Source organism: Prionailurus viverrinus, chromosome B2 (genome assembly GCF_022837055.1).
Source record: "Prionailurus viverrinus isolate Anna chromosome B2, UM_Priviv_1.0, whole genome shotgun sequence".
Taxonomy (NCBI): domain Eukaryota; kingdom Metazoa; phylum Chordata; class Mammalia; order Carnivora; family Felidae; genus Prionailurus; species Prionailurus viverrinus.
The window spans coordinates 31,913,795-31,931,554 of record NC_062565.1 but is presented as its reverse complement, the minus strand read 5'-3'; the positions used below and the strand labels follow the sequence as shown (position 1 = coordinate 31,931,554).

Sequence of the window (17,760 nt, the reverse complement as noted above, 5' to 3'; positions counted from 1 at the left end):
GAAACTTACTCTTTGACCCATGGATTATTTTTAAATGATTGCTTATTTTCTAAGTGTTTGGAGATTTTCCTGTCATCTTTCTGTTACTGATTTCTAGTTTAATTTTATTATGGTCAGAGAACACATTTTGTATGATTTTAATTCTTTTAAATTTATCGAGATTTGTTTTATGGCCCCAGATATATCAATCTTGATATATGTTCCTTGGGCACTTGAAGAGAATGTGTTTTATGATGTTGTTAGGTGGAGTGTTTTATAAATATGAATTAGACCCTATTGGTTGATGGTATTGCTAAGTTCTGTATCCTTGCTGATTTCCTATTTAATCGTTCTGTTACTTTTTGATAGAGTCATGTTGAAGTCTCCAATTGTGGATTTTATCAGTTTTTGCTTTGCATATTTTGCAGCTTGGACAGTTGTTTTGTGCATAATTACTTATGATTGTTATGTCTTCTTGGTAGGTTGACCCTTTTATCATTATAAAATGTCCCAGCTTGTCTCTGATAATTTTCTCTACTCTATAGTTTATTTTATCTGATCATAGTATACTCACTCATGTTTTCCTTTGATTAGTGATTGAATAATATATTTTTCCATCCTTTTACTTTTAACCTGCCTACATATGAACTGAACTGAGTTTTGTTAGATATCATATCTTTGGTTCACTTAAAAAAATCCACTCTACCAATTTTTGCCTTTAATTGGTGATTTTAGACCATTTACATTTAATATAGTTATAGCTATGTATATTAATCTACTTGGGTTGCCATAACAAAATACCCTAGACTGGGTGGTTTAAACAACAGAAACCTATTTTCTTATATTTCTGGAAGCTGGAAGTCTGAGATTGGAGTACGAGCATGATTGGTGAGAGATCTGTCTCTAGCTTGAAGATGGCTGCCTTCTGGTTGTATCTCATATGGAAGATGGAGGGTAGGAGACAGAATAAGAACAAGCTGTCTGGTGTTTCTTCTTATAAGGACACTAATCCTATCAGATCAGGGCCCTATCCTTACAACCTCCTTTATCTTTAATTACTTCCATAAAGGCCCTATCTCCAAATACATTAGGGGTCAGGGCTTCAATATATGAATTTAGGGACACAATTCAATTCATAGTATTATGCTAGAGCTTAATTCTGCCATTTAAGTTTTTGCTTTCTATTCTGTTTCTCATTTTTCTGTTTACTTTTTCTGCTTTTCTGTGGCTTACTTGAATATTTTTTATAATTCCATTTTTATTTATTTATAGTGGTTTTGGGGGACACCTAGATGGCTCAGTCAGTTGAGCATCTGACTTCAGCTCAGGACATGATCTCATGGTTCATGGGTTCAAGCTCCGTGTTGGGCTGTGTGCTGACAGCTCAGAGCCTAGAGCCTGCTTTGGATTCTGTGTCTCCCTCTCTCTCTGTCCCTCCCCTCCCCCTGCTTGTTCTCTCTCTCTCTCTCTCTCTCTCTCTCTCTCTCTCAAAAATAAACATTAAAAAATGTATCCATAGTGGTTTGGAGTGTATCTCTTTGTATAGCCTTTTTCAGTGACTGTTGTAGGTATTACATTATACATACATAACTGTCATGGTCTACTGGTGTCATCATTTACCAGTTTGAGTGGGGTATAGAAACCTTACCTCTCTTTATGTCCCTTTCCCCTCCCTTATATGTAATATAATTGCCTTAACTATTTCCTCTACACCCATTTACAACCACATTAGTGTTATAATTTTTGCTTCAACCACCTAGTGTAAATTAGAAAATGCAAGAGAAAAAGAATTTATTGTAGTTACTCATATTTTTTGCTGATCTTGTTCTTCTTTCTCAATGTTTCAAGGTTCCTCTTTTATAATTTCCATTCTGTTTAGAGAACTTTTTTTAGTTATTATCATTATTGCTGGGCAGGTGTGAGAGTTCTCCCACATCCCATTCCACTAGCATCTTGGGGAGAAGCCCTCATTACTGGTCTGACGAAATGAAATTCTTGGTGCCTAATTGGTCTTTTTGGACACCAGTGCAGGGTGATAGTGCAGTGTCATGTTACTTTCTTAGGAGGGGAGAAGTCTAGGTGTCCTATTCTATCTTTCTGGTGTGAGTAGGAATGGGGCCACAGTTATTTCTATGGTGTTTGCAAATCAGAGCTGGTATTTTCTAAAAGTTTTTGGTCTTGACAGGCTGCCCCTGTCCTGATCTTTTGGCTAGTGATACCAGATTTTTGGCTAGCGATAATCAGACTGTTGACTAGTGATATCAGCCTTTGGGCTAGTGACATCAGCCTTTTGGGGCTTGTTTGTTTGTGTTAGCTGGCGTTTCTAAGTTGTCAGTTTCTTCAGCTCCAAGTTTGGGATGTATCAGGCGAAAAGAAAGCCCAGGGAACCCACCATTGTGTTGTTCCTCAGGTCCTGGTGTCCCACATGGTCTGCCTTTTTATCTCTACCTTTCAGAGTCTTTTTATGTTTGCTTTATGTATAATGTCCAGGGTTTTTAGTTGTACTTAGTGGGAGGAATAGGGAGAAGTAGACGTACCCCATCTTCCCAGAAGAAGTCCTTGCTGTAAGTTTTTACATGCAACCTTTGCTAAATTAAATAGGTTTCCTTTTATTCCTAGTTTTGTAAGAATTTATTTTATAAAAAAATCACAAATGGACATTGAAACTCAAAAAATCATTTCCATCATTGATTTATTTCATTATATATATTTTCCCTCTAAATATCCTAATATAGGGGATTATGTTGAGAGATTTTTTTTTATGCAAAACATCTTTGTACTCCTATGATAAACTTTTTTTGATTATCCTATAGTTACATATTTACTGTTTGTTTTATTTAGTTAATATTTTACTTAGGGTGTTGTGTTTGCTTTTATAAGCATGGACATAGAACTTGCTTTTCTTATATTTCCTTATTTATTTTTATAATAAAAAGTCTTTAATACAATGAATTGGGCAGCTCTTCTGGAACAGTGCACATATGTATCTTTTCAAGGGCCAGATTTTATTTTCCTTAATTTGCCTTTAGTTTTCTGTTTGTTGATCTTTATTCTCATCTTTATTATTTTCTTTCTCTTTTTGGGGGGTTTATTCTGTTCTGCTTTACTTAATTTAAAAAAAAAAATTTTTTAACATTTATTTATTTTTGAGACAGAGAGAGAGCATGAACGGGGGAGGGTCAGAGAGAGGGAGACACAGAATCTGAAACAGGCTCCAGGTTCTGAGCTGTCAGCACAGAGCCTGACGTGGGGCTCGAACTCACGGACCTCGAGATCATGACCTGAGTCGAAGTCAGCCGCTTAACCGGCTGAGTCACCCAGGCGCCCCATTTACTTAATTTTTGAGTTGAATGCTTAGTTCATTTTATTTATGTATTTATTTTTGGTTTTCTAATAAGTATATTTATAGGTAAAAAATGTTCCTTTAATCATATCTAACGAGTTTTGATAGGTAGTGTTTTAATTTCTAGTCAGTTCTAATTATTCTTTACATTCTTTATAATTTTGATTTTAAGTCAAATGTTATTTATGAAAATGTAAACTTTTTTATTCTGCAATAATTTCAAGTTTATAGAAAAATTATGAGCAGTAAAAAAAAGTTCTTATGACACTGTCTAGATTAATCACTTTTAACATTTTGCTATATTTGCTTTCTTTTTCTCTGTTTCTGTCTCTCTAATGTTTTTTTCTAATCATTTCAGACTAAGTTGCAGACATCATACCTCTTTCCTATTGAATATTTTGGTGCATTTTTAAGAACAAGGACATTCTTTTATATAAATACAGGAGAGTGATAATACTCAGGAGATTAAACTTTCATATAATACTATTATCTCGCCCACAATATACAATCAAATTTCACAATCTAATTTTCTCAATAAAGATCCTTATAGTCTCCCCACTCCCTTTATCCTTTGCCCTGTGATCCAGAATACTCATTTCAGTAAATTGTCTTGTTTATTTAGTCATTTGTAATCTGGAAGAGTTCTTTATTTTCCTGTATGTTGAGGCTTGATTAATAAACAAGCTTAAATAATTTTATTTGTTCTGCTCTTTAAGATCTTTGTTTATCGGGGCGCCTGGGTGGCGCAGTCGGTTGAGCGTCCGACTTCAGCCAGGTCATGATCTCGCACTCCGTGAGTTCGAGCCCCGCGTCGGGCTCTGGGCTGATGGCTCAGAGTCTGGAGCCTGTTTCCGATTCTGTGTCTCCCTCTCTCTCTGCCCCTCCCCCGTTCATGCTCTGTCTCTCTCTGTCCCCCCCAAAAAATAAATAAACGTTGAAAAAAAAATTAAAAAAAAAAAGATCTTTGTTTATTTTTCTGTATACCAGTTTTTGATAAGGGTTTGTTAAAATCACCAACTGCGATTAAAATCGACTTATACCTATAGTTCTTTCAGTTATCACTTTATAAATTGTGAGGCTATGTTATTCATTTTATATATATTTGTGATTATTATTTCTTCTTGTCCTATTTTTTTTAATTATTAAAAATCTTTTTTTTTTTTGTCCTTTAGCAAAGCACTTTTTTTTTAAACCTTAAAATCTATTTTGTTGTGTACTGAGATTGTTGCCCAACTTTTTTGGGGTCATATTTGCCACCTGGTAAATCTCTTTCTTCCTTTTAATTTCAGCCTTTATGTATTTTCCTGCTTTATTTGTGTTTATTGTGAATAACACATGGTTTCATCTTTTTATTTCCTTTATTATCCATGCTTCCGTCTTTTAATTGGTAACTGCTAATATATTGAGATTTATTTTTGCAACTCATTTCTTATTTTATGTTTAATGTACATTGTTTCCTTCTTTTTTTCACTTTCCATTTGAAAGACTGATTTTTTTTTCTGCTGGATTAAAAGTTATATTTACTGATTCTGTTCTTATGAGGGTTGGCTTTAATTAATTAATTAATTTATTTATTTATTTTTACATTTACTTATTTTTGAGAGACAGAGAGAGACAGAGCACAAGTTGGGGAGGGGCAGAGAGAGAATGAGGCACAGAATCTGAAGCAGGCTACAGGCTCTGAGCTGTCAGCACAGAGCCTGACGCGGGGCTCGAACTCACAAACAGTGAGATCATGACCTGAGCCAAAGTCAGACACCCAACCTGCTGAGCCACCCAGGTGCCCCAGGGTTGGCTTGATTTTAGAACATACACTCATGTTTACTTACCTTTGCGAATTTATTAAATATCTTAATATTTATATCTTGACCCCAAATTCTTTAGCAGACTGGATGTCCTTCCGATTTTTTAAAATGCATTTATTTACATTTTTTTCATCCAACTTTATGGAGGTACGGTTGACAAATAAAGATCACATATATTTAAGTTACACAGTGTAACTTTTGAAGTTTTTATTTATTTATTTTGACAGAGAGACAGACAGAGAGAGAGAGAGAGAAAGAGAGAGTGGGGGAGGAGCAGATAGGGAGAGAGAGAATCTCAAGCAGGCTCCGTGCTGTCAGCACAAAGCCCTGATGCAGGGCTCGATCCCATGAACCATGAGATCATGACCTGAGCCAAAATCTAGAGTTGGATGCTTAACTGATGGAGCCACCTAGACGCCCCACACAGTGTAACTTTTAAAAAGCTGCAGGGGCGCCTGGGTGGCGCAGTCGGTTAAGCGTCCGATTTCAGCCAGGTCACGATCTCGCGGTCCGTGAGTTCGAGCCCCGCGTCGGGCTCTGGGCTGATGGCTCAGAGCCTGGAGCCTGTTTCCGATTCTGTGTCTCCCTCTCTCTCTGCCCCTCCCCCGTTCATGCTCTGTCTCTCTCTGTCCCAAAAATAAATAAACGTTGAAAAAAAATTAAAAAAAAAATAAAAAGCTGCAATGATTTAATATATGTATACATTGTAAAATAATTATTACAATCAAGTTGGTTAACGCATCCATTACCTGTCCTTGATGTTTTCCTTCTCTCACCCAAATGCCAATCCCCCCACCAAATGAAGATTTTAAAATCTGGACACACACACATACACACACCCTTTTTCTTAGTATGGTCCTGGAACTCTTGTCAAATCACCTCTATTCCCATATTCTTTGTTGCAACCTCCTTAATTTGAGTCTCTTCTTATTTGAGTACTTCTTCCAAGAGTGTTTTTAATATAGGTCTTTGGGTTCTAAGGCTTTGTATGCATAAAAATATATTTATTATGCCACCTTATTTGAATAGCAATTTAGATGTATATAAAGTTCTAAGTTAAAGCTTATATTTCTTCACTAAAATATTGTCTTCATGCATCTATTGATGCTATTGAAAAGTGTGATGTCAATCTGATTCTTATTCTGTTGTAGGTGATCTGTCCTTTCTTTCTGTGAACTTTTAGCAGATTTCTCTGTCCCATTATAGTGATCCTAGGTGTGGAATTTTTCTTATTGCTCCTATTTGGTATACTTTGAGCCCTTTGTTCCAAGGCCTTTCATCTTTCTGTAATATTGTTAAATTCATTAGTCACTATTTCCTCAAATATTTATTCTTCTCTTTTGCTTTCTCACTGCAAGACCTTTTATTAACCAGATGTCAAGACTTTTATTTCTATCCCCCATTTTGCTGGACTCCCTTTTATGTTTTCAAGGCCTTTATTCTTTCCTGCCCTGTTCAGGGAGCCTCTTCCGTCTTGGCTTCCACTTCACCATTTCTGCTTCAGCTCTATCCATCTGCTACTTGTTCCACCCAGAGTATTTGCAACATAAACTGTTATCATTTAAACCTCTAATATTATCTCTTTATTTTTATGAATTACCAGTTTTGCTTTAGATTGTTGACATCTTCGGGGTGCCTGGGTGGCTCAGTCAGTTGAGCGTCTGGCTTCGGCTCAGGTCATTATCTCACAGTTTGTGGGTTCGAGCCCCGCATCGGGCTCTGTGCTGACAGTTTAGAGCCTGAAGCCTGCTTCGAATTCTGTGTCTCCCTCTCTCTCTGCTCCTCCCCCGCTCATGCTCTATCTCTCTCTCTCTCCTTCAAAAATAAATAAAAACATTAAAAAAAATTTTAGATTGCTGATATCTTTTACTATATTGTTAAGTGTATTTACCATCTTATTTTAAGTTCTTGTTTCATCTCTTTCTGAATTCTGCAGTAGATAGTATATGGTGTTTGATTTGTTATCTCTGTTTTGCAGCGGTTTTAGTCCTTAGCTGTCTAATTCTGTGGGTCTGTGAGCTCATGTCTCTACAGAGGTAACAGCTGGTTTGGAGGGGTGATATGTAGTGGGAAAAGGGTGAAGGTCTGTGTCCTTCCAGGTCCAGCCCTGGGGGAGAACTCAGAAGCACTGTGGATCTCTCTAGTTGCAGCCACTCTGTCAGTCAAGTCTAAGGAATAGCACAACTGGGAGCAGACAGGCTCTCTGACAGCTGGGGTAGTGGTGGCAGGTAATGGAGAAGTGAAGACCCCAGCCTATCACCTAGCTTCTTCAGTTACTTGACTTAGCAAGGAACAAGTGCTGCTCTGATTTCTGTTTATGTGTGAAGGGGAGGCAATGATGTTCCAAGGTGTATGTGGACATAAGAGTCTAATTTGAAAGGTCTTCCTGCAGCGTGTCTTCCCACTGCTGCTTCCATCCCTGGGTATAGCCCTCCCCACTCTGTACACACACAGGTGAGTCTCCATTATTTTCATACAGGAGCATCTTACTCTGCTCCAGGATTTCTCATGTTCACATCTGTTGGGAAGACAGGAGAGCCAGAAGATGGTCTACCTAATGGATAAGAGATCAGTCCGGCCACATAGATCGGGCCAGGAGGAGATGAGGCTCATTACTGAGCAATGGTTTATCAAGTAAATATTATGAAATGCCCGGGTGGCACATGAAGGAGCAGCGATTGGTGCTGGAGTACCAAGACCACAGTCTCTACCCAGTTCTAAGGGATCTGGACCATCTCACAGCTAGCAATGTGATCATCTCTGAGGGAAGAACATAGACTGTTTCACACTTCTGATCACAGTTGGCAATAAGAGCTGGCGAGGGTAACAGACTGGTAAACGAGTTCTTAGATTTGTTTTTTGATCAATTCTCATGGCTGGTGACAAGGTAGAATAATCTTGTCTAGGACATTTACCTCAAAGTTGTGTTTCAGATAACCAGCTTAGAGTTTTCCGGGGTGCTTGATGAAAATGCACATTTCTGGACCCCCCTGACCTGCTGATTCAGAATCCCTGGGGTGAAACTGAGAATTTGCATCTAGGCTACGTCCTAGAAATTCCTATGTACACTGAGGTTTAAGAAGCATGAGTAAGCTGGTTAGGTTAATTATGAGTTATTCTTATCAGTGAAAAATCACACCAAATATGAATTAACAGGGGCAACTGGACATTCTTTGGTTTGAGGCTGCTGGTGGCATGGCTTTATCTAATCCTTCCCATTGCCCTACTTATAATATTACTTCTACAATTACTATTGAAGTTTTTCATTAAGTCTTCTTCCTGCTGGTCCAAAGGAAAACATTTTTGTTTCACTTTCAGTTTTAGTTTTTAATTAACATTTTCTAAGCTGTCCTTAGCTTTAATGAAAATGCTTCCAAAGTGTGTTCAAAGAGTGGCCCCCAGGTTGATGGTTTGAAGAACAGAATTGTATGTCAGTGGTGGTCAATAAATATTAGCATTTACATGTACAGTGTGCCTTGGAAAAGGTAAGAGAAGTAAGATACCATCACTCCCTGGAAGAACATACACTTCAATTATGTAGACAAGATAAAACACACATTTGGACTATGGCGCTCAATTTTTTAAAAAAAAAAATCACAAAGCACTTGCTATGGTCTAAATGTTTGTGTCTTCCCAAATTCACATGTTGAAATCTTTTTGCCTAATGTGATTGTATTAAGCTGGGGTTGGGGGTGGGTGAGCTTTAGGAGGTGGTTAGGTCCTGAGGATGCAGCCTTCCTGAATGGGATTAGTGTTCTTATAAAAGAAACCTTCCCAGAACTCTCTTTACCCTTCCTCCATTTCTGGGCACAGTGAGAAGGCACTGGCTATGAATCAGGAAGAGGGCTTTCACCAGAATGAAACCACGTTGGTACCCTGATCTTGAACTTCTCAGTCTCCAGAACTATGAGAAATAAACTTGTTTATAGGCTTCCCAGTCTCTGGTATTTTGTTATAGCAGCCCAAATGGATAAGACAGCTCTCTCAATAAAAAATATTTGAGAACCTATGTGCATATGTTTATTTATAAATTATCATAAATTATTAACATGTACTAATAATATGACTTGATTATATGTACCATAACATAGACAAAGAGAAAGTTTAAAGGTTGCCAAATGTATGTAAATAGAAATCCTAGTATTTCCTTCCCATAATCCTAAGGATCTTGTGTACATTCACTGTAGGGTACACACTCTATTTTGGAAACCAGTGTTTTAGAGAACAATTTGTGCCTGTATACCATCAAGCACTAGGTTTTATATTATAGACAAAAAGTCCTTTAGAGTAGAGAGAAGAGCAAAACTAGATTACCAGAACTGGTGAATAAGTTGAATAAAATTCACAAAATAAAATATATTCAATAAATGGATGAAATAATAGGAAAAATTTGCTTTGGGTACGTGCTATTAAAACATGGAGAACATAAAACAAAAATGAATATACGGAGGGGAAAGAAACACAAGGCAGAAATTAAAACACTACCTCTTCTGGTAAAAATGTTTTCCTGCCCATAGGTGGGTCTTTGCTGACATCTATGGGCTATAATTTGTCACTGGTTTTATTTAAGGATTTTACTATGCAAGTTTTAAAATTTAGATCTTTATACGTTCATTTCATTTCTCTTTGTCAGTAACTCGATATTGAAAAAATTTCTCTTTACCTATTAATGGATTAGCTGTGTTCCTGAAAGTCTTGAATCACTTAAATAATATGTATTCAACCATAAGCTTTGTGGGAGACTGCATCTGTCTTGTTCACTCTTGTATCTCTGGCACTTAACATCAGATTCATGGTGGTTATTCAAAAATGTCTTTTTTAAAATAAAGATTTAAAAATGCTTTTCATTTATTTTGAGGCGGGGGGCAGGTAGGGAGAAGGAGAGAGCGAATACCAAGTGGGCTCCACACTCTCAGCACAGAGCCAGACATGGGGCTTGATCTCATGAACCGTGAAATCATGACCTGAGCCAAAATCAAGAGTCGGATGCTTAACCGACTGAGCCACTCAGGTGCCCCTGACTCTCTTACATTCTTACCTCTCCCTCAACCCCTTCATTTTATTAATACTTAGTGTAAATTCTACCTCCCAGATAACCTTAAGTATATTTTCTCATCTTCATTACTATTTTTTAATGCCTTCACTTAGAACTTAGGTAATTTTGTTTTATAATAAATGTCAAATCTCTAACACAGTATACAAAACATTTCTTCATCTTGCCCACCTCTCCTGTGTCTGCCTGTTTAGCCTTTTTCTCCAGTCAGTTAATCTGATTATAGATATAGATCTTTATGAAAACATGCTGATTCATGACTCCCTGCCTTTACTTTCTTGTGGTTTCCTTTGCCCGGAATGTCCCCCTTCTACTGCTTACTTGGAAAATTCCAAGGTACACCTATCAAAATTCCATTCAGATGTCTCTTTCTCCAGGAAACTTTTCTTGACCTGCCTTACACCAGTAAGAGTTAATCACTTTATTTTTCTGGGTTACTTTGTATTTTTTCCTATTGCTATACTTATCCTGCTATAATGTGTTGACTTTCTGTAGAATTCTTGTTACAGAATTATCTATTGGTTTGATGATATTTACCTATATTGAACAATCCCACAAGAAACAGGCTTGTGAAACCCCCTAGTGGGCTTCCTAAAACAGTATCATTCAGAGGATCACTTTTTAAAATTGGAACTTTTAATGTAGGAACTTGAGAAATAGATTTCTGGTCTCTATCAGTTAGTCTTTGGGTTTTATATGATAGCCACTATTAACACTGTTTTGAGTCCGTTGCTAGAAAATTTTGAGCCAAAATTGCTGCCCACCCGAGTTTTGCCATCTAAATTAGCTTCATTTTAGACTCTTGTGAGGTGTCTTGCTTCATGCGAACTGATGTCTGGCAAAGAACATTTTCCCATAATGATAGAGAACTGGGAAGCAGTATGGGAACCACTAATGTGCAGAAATCACAGTCTACCTGTTACTTTCTGGAGGATACATAGGTGGGTGATGCTTGGTGCTTGAGAGGCTTGGGGAAGCCATATGATTGCATTTTCTCTTCTAATATATGCATTATTTTCCCCTTGGAAAGGGGTTGTTGGATAACTTTCAACTTTCTTAAGAACCTAATTATTTCTTCCACTATTTGATAGGAGATTTTTCCCCTTTCTGTGTAAAAACATGGGTTAATTGTGAAGTGGAAAGTGAGGTATCCAACAGGATCTAGAACCTCAAATCCCAGCTGTTTCGGTGGAGAAGCTGCACATTTCTTTTTCTTTTTCCTTTGTTTAAAATTAGATCTGATTAAAAAAAATTTTTTTTAAATGTTTATTTTTGAGAGACAGAGAGAGACAGAGTGTGAGTGGGGGAGGGTCAGAGAGAGAAAGAGAGACAGAATCTGAAGAGGCTCCAGGCTCTGAGCTGTCAGCACAGAGCCCCACACGGGGCTTGAACTCAAATGCCGCGAGATCATGACCTGAGCCAAAGTCGGACGCTTAACTGATTGAGCCACCCAGGCGCCCCTATCTGATTTTTTAATACAACCAAATGAGAATAAGAAAAGCACCATAGGATTAATCAGAATTAATGTCTAAGGTCTGGTAAAGAATGAGACATAAACACGGAAACAACATTTAAGGCTGCTGGGAAAAAAAAAGGAAGGAACACTTTATTTCTGGGTTGGTTTACTATATTTCCATTGGGTCTGCAATTCATGAAGGTGCAGCATGGATTATTTTTGTATAACCCAGGTAATATAATGCAATTCTTTTGACTTTCCTCAAATCCTCTCCTTAATATTTATGATTTTCTGCATTTGAGGCCCCACACTGGGTTATAAAATTGGAATGTAAATGTTAATTTTACTTTGATGTGTTTTTTGACATGCATTCTATTATCCACATGATATTGCTCATTTCTTGCTCCTTCAGCTTTGTGTATGCGTGAAGCACGCTATGGTGGGATTGCCTGTTGAATGGCAGCACGTTCATTTCTATCTCACACTCATAAAACACATCCTCCAAAGTCTTTCCTCTGCTGCCATCACCCACAGCCTCAAACAAAGGCTGGTCTGCTATAGTGGTCCGCTACTCGTCTCACCTGATGGAAGTCTTCTGCTTGAGCCCACAGGCATCACCCCTCAAGACAGAGCTTGCCATAGGTTGGGTAAAGGGTCTCCCGGCCGCCTTTGCTTGGTTCAGTGCCAAAGGAGTTAAAAGTGATGATAGAAGCACCTCTGGCAGCCTCAAACTCAAGAATGGGACACGTAATTTCTACTGTGACCTCACCATGATTCTTACAGAATTTATAGGATGCCTCAGGGTGAGACTTGTACGGTTTAATGTGCAGTAATTCAACACTCAGTTCAACTAGGTTATTTTCAGACATACAATCTTGAAAGAATGGAGCTAATGGTGTTTCAACCAGAGCAGCATTAAAGAGATCGGTGTCGGGGCGCCTGGGTGGCTCAGTTGGTTGAGCATCTGACTTCAGCTCAGGTCATGATCTCGCAGTTTGTGGGTTCGAGCCCTGCGTCAGGCTCTGTGCTGACAATTCAGAGCCTGGAGCCTGCTTCTGAGTCTGTGTCTCCATCTCTCTCTGCCTCTCCCCTGCTCATTCTCTGCCTCTCTCTCTGTCAAAAATAAATAAACTTAAAAAAAATTAAAAAAAAAAAAGAGATCGGTGTCTCTGAAATGTTGACCACTTCCATTTCTGTGAAACAGCCCAATAGGTGGCACTTCACCAGAATTTCTTTCATAGGTCTGTCTTTCTTTCTTCTTTCTTTCTTTCTTTCTTTCTTTCTTTTTTGCAATGCACTGTTCATCAGTAGAATCATGTTGTTTTTCATATAACTGCATGTCATATACGTGGAAAAATGTGCTCAGGAGTTCCAGGGAATGATTACAGAAATATTCAAATTCTCTGCATTCATCTCAGTGTCTATTCTGGAAACAGAAACAGTAAGAGGATTTGTTAGATTAGCCAAGAAGTTGCCATAATCAGTGGCCTGGAGACGAATTTTCACATCTTCCAGGGTCTCACACTGGACCAGGTTGATGTAACCCTGCTGGGTCAGGAGGCTGACTTTGCACCCTCGCACCAGGCCTTCCAGGTAGCCAGGGTCCATGTTAAAGTATGGCTTGGCATCCTCAAGCATGGGGAAGGAGATCACAGGCAATCTGGGCTGAAACAGCCCTGGTTCTTGGTCAGCTCCTGGAGATTTGCCCTAGACTGGCAAATCTAGACTAGACTGCCCTAGTAGTTATGAGGAGTTATCAGGAAGAAATCTATCAGCTGATAGGGTTTTCATAGCTGGTTTCCTCTGGTTTCAGTGCCTTTCAACACAGCACGCTCAGCCTTATTTATTTATTTTTTTCAGCCTTATTTTTTACAGCAACAGTGAATCAGCTAGATAATCTGAGTAAACCCAGGAAACAAACCAAGACTGGGAGAAGGAGAGTAGGCTGCACATTTCTTGATTTAAAAACAGGGCCCTGGAAAGTAGACCAGGTATACAGTTTCAATTGGTGAACACACAGTTGAATTTGTATGTCTTTGGAGTAGGGAATTTAAAGGCCTGGAGTCTGTTGCTTGTTTCTTGAGAATTGGTGTGGCTACACTGTGGATATCAAGGAAAGGAGCCGCCTTTGGAAGGTGCCCTTAACTTAGGATGAGGTCCTCATCTGGAGGATATTAAAAAATAAAAGCCATTGTCTATCATGGTCAATGGAGCTCCTGTTTTTATTGATTACAAGAGATTATTATTGGGGCACCTGGGTTGGCTCAGGGGGTTAAGCATTCAACTTCGACTCAGGTCATGATCTCATGGTTTGTGAGATCAAGCTCTATGTCCGGCTCTGTGCTGACATGACAGCTCTGAGCCTGGAGCCTGCTTCGGATTCTGTGTCTCCCTCTCTCTCTGCCCCTCCCCCTGCTCTCATTCTGTCTGTCTCTCTCTCAGAAATGAACATTAAAAAAGTAAAAAAAAAGAGATTATTAACTCACATGAATCCAAGACTGGAGTCTCAAATACATAGGGGGAAAAAGTAATTAACCAAGATTCCTAGTGCTTTAAATGTTCATAACATTTAAGAAAAATTCCATGCTGGGATAAGGTCAAAGTACAGGATCTATGAACCTGAGTTCCACTGTCACCCTGTTTTCAAGAGACTGCGGAGAAAAATTCCAATCTGTAAGTTACACAATTAGGTTAAGTACGTTAAAGAAATCAGCCTTCAGAAATCTTTTAATGATTTTTTACTGGGCAAAGTTGCCTTGCAAATTAAAAAAGTAGGGGTGTTTGGCTGGCTCAGTCGGTTAAGCGTCTGTTAACCTCTTGTTAGCCTCTAGTCAGTTAAACTCTTGGTTTCAGCTCAGGTCATGACACCACAGTTAGTATGTTCGAGCCCCGCATCCGGCTCTGTACTGACAGCACAGAGCTTGCTTGGGATTCTCTGTCTCCTTCTCTTTCTGTCCCTCCCCTGCTCTCTCTCTCTCTCTCAAAATAAACAAACTTAAAAAAAGTATATACTTATTATAAAACTTTAGTTCAAAAGTAAATATTATACTTCAATAAGTGTAAGATAGAAAAGTACAAATCACATAAAAATAACTAAGTTATAATGAATGCTTAAGCAGTGGTCTTGTTTTTTTTTTTTTTAATATAAATACTTTTTGTTCCTAAAAAGGTTTTGTATGAAAAATGGGAAATATAATTCGGGTTTAACATCTTCAGTGTCTTTAGTAAGTTATAAAATACAAATCAGATATGCAACTTGACCATAGACCAATGATTAGTGATCATAAAAAGACACTAAAAATCTTTCTGCACTAAAAATTTAACCTAGTACTTATAGGATTATGCAGTAAATTAAAAAGAATTTAATTTTAACCTAAGTTTATTTAATATTCTTGAGCTGGGTTAATTACATAAGTTAAATAAGTTAAATTGTTTTGTGCATTTTGAGTTTAAATTAAGTAGAATCTGTAGTTTTACATTAGGTTTCACTCTTTGTATTGTACATTCTATGGGTTTTGACAAATGTATAATTATATGTATCCACCATTTCAATATTATTCAGAATAGCTTCACTGCCCTAAAAATACCCTGAGCTCCATCAATTCATCTTTCCTGTGAACTCCCGGTGATCACTAATCTTTTTACTGTCTCCATAGTTTTGCCTTTTTCAGAATGTCATATAGTTGGGATCACAGTATGTAGCCTTTACAGATGACTTCTTTCATTTAGCAATATGCACCTAAGGTTCCCCATGTGTTTTTGTGGCTTGATAGCTCATTTACAAAAATCGCTTAATAATATTCCATTGTATGAATGTATCAGTCTGTTTATCCATTTACCCATTGTAAGGTATCTTGTTACTTACAAGTTTTGGCAGCACTCATCTTTTATTTTTTAGTTTTTAAAAATGTTTTTTATTATTTATTTTTGAGAGAGAGAGAGAGAGAGAGAACATGCGTGCGCATGAGTGGAGAGGGGCAGAGAGAGATGGAGACAGAAGCTGAAGCAGGCTTCAGGCTCTGAGCTGTCAGCACAGAGCCCGATGCGGGGCTCAAACTTACCAGCCATGAGATCATGACCTGAGCCGAAGTCGGACACTTAACCAACTGAGCCACCCAGGCGCCCCCTATTTTAATTTTTTTGAGGAACCTCCATACTGTTTTCCAGAGTGTCTGCACCAGCTTGCATTGCCACCAACAATGCAAAAGAGTCTGTCTTTCTCCGCATCCTTGTCAACATCTGCTGTTGCCTGAGTTGTTAATGTTAGCCATTGTGACAGGTGTGAGGTGGTATCTCATTGTGGTTCTGATTTGTATTTCCCTGATGATGAGCGATGTTGAGCACTTTTTTATGTGTCAGTTGGCCATCTGGATGTACTCAGCCAGATTTTTAACATTAATGGTATTTATATTTTTCTTTAATATTAACTTAATGTAAATTTTTGAAATCTCTAATTGACTTTGGGACCTGGATCTGGTATCTCCTGCCTAAATGGTTGCTGCATTTGAGTGTGTGCTTCACTTCTTGGATGTCTGCTAACATTTTTCATGATTCTCATGACTGGGTAGACAATTACAAAAAGAGTAAAGAGAGGAACTTACATTTCTAACAGCTGTTGTGTGTCACTTTCTGCTGAAGACATTGTAAAAGATTTAAATCTAGTTAATATCCAACTAATATTTTTCTATGGGAATTCAAAGGTACACTAAGAATGTTCATTGTACTGTTAGAACAATTCATGAAGGGCTTCAAGTTTCTAAATGCTGAGGTTGTTTTCACATTCCACTTATATGAAGGAAGGAGTCACTGTGCTATGTGAGACAATGTGTGCTGGGCAGTTGAAGGTGAAAATCTTCCTAAATGTTCAAGATATGGAATTGATCTGACTTCAGGGAATGGATCTTCCTCCCTTTCTTTTCTTTCTCTCTTTCTTTCTTTCTTTCTTTCTTTCTTCTTTCTTTCTCTTTCTTTCTTCCTCCCTTCCCTTCCCTTCCCTTCCCTTCCCTTCCCTTCCCTTCCCCCTAGAGAAAAAAAGAAAGCCTTGCATGTAGAACTCATTTGCTCTGCTTTATCCAGCATTGTTCTGTTTGTGACAGTCCCCAAGAGCAGCAGTCATCAAACTGGGGTTTTATATTTCCAGGCTACCAGAAAGCTTTCCAAGGGGGACATAGGCACAGAAAGTTTCAAGGGACTCTACACCCTCAACTTCCATGTGCACACACTTGAAAAAGTGATGTGCTTAATCAAATGCTTGCTGTTTTAAGCCACTTAAAAAAAAAGTGACATGCTTATGACCGCTCTTATAGTACTCGATCCTTTCCCACTTTACAGGGAAAGGCGTACCACCTACCTACCCAAGATAGAATTATGGTGCTTTGACCTGGGAATAAGATATTTCTCAGTACCAAAGGACAGTTCAAAACCTGTGGCCACAAAGCTTCCTTTAACCACAGCTTGGTGTCCTTCTATATTTCTGTTGAGGGCACTGATCCTCAACCATTTTGCCCCCCAGGGGAGACATTTGGGAGTACCTGCAAATATTTTTGATTGCTATAACTGAGGGGTTGGGGTCAGGGATCAGCGCTAGTGGGTAGAGGTGGGGGATGCTGCTGACCATCCTACAATGCATGGGATACCCCTCTAATAATGAAGAATAGTTCAACTCCAAACATCAATAATGCTCCAGGCTGAGTAACTTTGTGTTAAGGGTGACAAGTGGCGTAAGAAATGGGGGAGCTTTGGCCTGTGTTACAATATTCTGGATTTGCATAATTCCTCTGTGGAAAAGTTGGAATGCTGAAACATTATATCTGAGACTTCTTTTTCTAATTTGAAAGAATTGATGGCTCCTTAGCATTGCCAGGAAATACTGATGGTGGTGGGTTTTTAAGTTCATTCAGGTGACAAACCCATGATGAGGTTCCAATCCTCATCTGTTTTAGGATTAGAATATTCTCAATTTGTAAAAATCACGTAAAGAAATACTAACTTGCAACAGAGTTCCCTAAGAACTAACAAAGCCCTACCCATTTGTGTCTCATCTATACTTCACCTGCTTACGGTGCATGATTTGAAAGCACTGAAGGCAAAAGTCTCAGCATTACTTCTGACAGACCAACATCAT

At 38.3% G+C, this 17,760-nt stretch overlaps 1 pseudogene; it reads right to left on the bottom strand.

The window, feature by feature from the left end:
* Positions 1-11,872: 11,872 nt before the first annotated feature.
* On the bottom strand, positions 11,873-13,274 carry LOC125166037 (V-type proton ATPase subunit d 2-like; annotated as a pseudogene).
* Between the last annotated feature and the right edge of the window lie 4,486 nt (positions 13,275-17,760).